The sequence below is a fragment of the Myotis davidii genome, unplaced genomic scaffold (assembly GCF_000327345.1).
Source record: "Myotis davidii unplaced genomic scaffold, ASM32734v1 scaffold150, whole genome shotgun sequence".
NCBI classification, from domain to species: Eukaryota; Metazoa; Chordata; class Mammalia; order Chiroptera; family Vespertilionidae; genus Myotis; species Myotis davidii.
In genome coordinates this window covers 2,606,422-2,607,997 of record NW_006283437.1, presented here as the reverse complement: position 1 = coordinate 2,607,997, position 1,576 = coordinate 2,606,422, and the positions used below count along the sequence as shown (strand labels likewise).

Below are 1,576 nucleotides of genomic sequence, written 5' to 3'. Positions count from 1 at the left end.
AAATGAAACCAAGAGCTGGTTCTTTTAAAGGATAAACAAAATTGATGAACCATTAGCCAGATTCATCAAGAAACAAAAAGAGAGGACCCAAATAAATAAAATCAGAAACGAAAGTGGAGAATAACCACTGACACCACAGAAACACAAAGGATTGTAAGAAAATGCCAACAAGCTGGACAAGGTAAATGAAATGGAAAAATTGATAGAAAAATACAATATCCCAAAACTGAATCAGGAAGAATCAGAAAACCTGAATAGGCCAACAACTGATGAAATAGAAGCAGTAATAATAATAAAAAAAAACTCCCAGCAAAGGCCTGGGTGCAAATGGCTTCACAAGAGAGTTTTATCAAACATTCAAAGAAGAACTAACACCTATACCCTTCAAACTATTCCAAAAAATCCGAGTGGAAGGAACACTTCCAAGCTCTCTTTATGAGGCCAGCATTATCCTAATTCCAAAACCAAATAAAGCCACTACTAAGAAAGAGAACTACAAGCCAATACCCCTGATGAACATAGATGCTAAAATCTTCAACAAAATATTAGCAAATCAGATCTAGAAACATATTAAAAAAATTATACACCATGCCAAGTGGGATTTATTCCAGGGATACAAGGCTGGTACAATACAGGGGGGCCTTGACTTACGAGTTTAATTTGTTCCGTGAGAGACCTCCTAACTCAAATTACTCGTATGTCAAATCATTAAAGTGAACGAGTGAGACACGTGATGCTGAGCTGATGTTGTGGCGTTCACTGTGACGTTCGCTGCGCCAACTAGCGGTGGGGTATCTGAAGATGGCTTGTAATCAAATTTTAGCTCACAACTCAAAGCAAAACATCAGCCGAGAGACGGCTCATATCTCGAAAAACTTGTTATTCGGGACACTCGTAAGTCAAGGCCCCCTTATTTAAAAGATTATACACCAGGTCCAAGTGGGTTTTATCCCAGGGTTGCAAGTCTGTTACAATATTTCCAAATCAATAAATGTGATACATCACATAAACAAATTGAAAGACAAAAATCATATGATCATATCAATAGACGCAGGAAAAGCATTTAACAAAATCCAATACCCATTTTTAATAAAAAATCTCAGCAAAGTGGGAATAGAGGAGCATATCTCAACATGATAAAGGTCATATATGACAAACCTACAGCCAACATCATCCTCAATGGGCAAAAACTAAAACCATTTCCCCTAAGGACAGGAACAAGACAGGGATGTCTGCTTTCACCACTTTTATTCAACACTAGAGGCCTGGTGCATGAAATTCATGCACTGGGGGAAGGGGGGGGCGGTCCCCTCTGCCTGGCCTGGGCCCACTAGCAGTCCTGGAGCCCTCAGCCAGAACCCAGCAGCAAGCTAATCTACAGGTCAGAGTCTGCCCCCTGGTGGTCAGTGCACATCATAACAACTGGTTGACCAGTAGACTCTCTGCCCCCTGGTGGTCAGTGCACGTCATAGCAAGCAGTTTAGTGGGCTTAGTGTATATTAGCCATATAAGGTTTGATTGGGTGAACAGATTACTTGACCATTTGCATTTTTGGCTTTTTTTATATAGGACTAGA

The 1,576-nt window shown here is 40.2% G+C and overlaps 1 long non-coding RNA gene across 1 annotated transcript in view; it reads right to left on the bottom strand.

Annotated features, from left to right (window-relative positions):
• The window catches only part of LOC107183120, a 15,259-nt gene that overhangs the window by 10,809 nt on the left and 2,874 nt on the right, over positions 1-1,576 (bottom strand). The window lies entirely within an intron of this gene.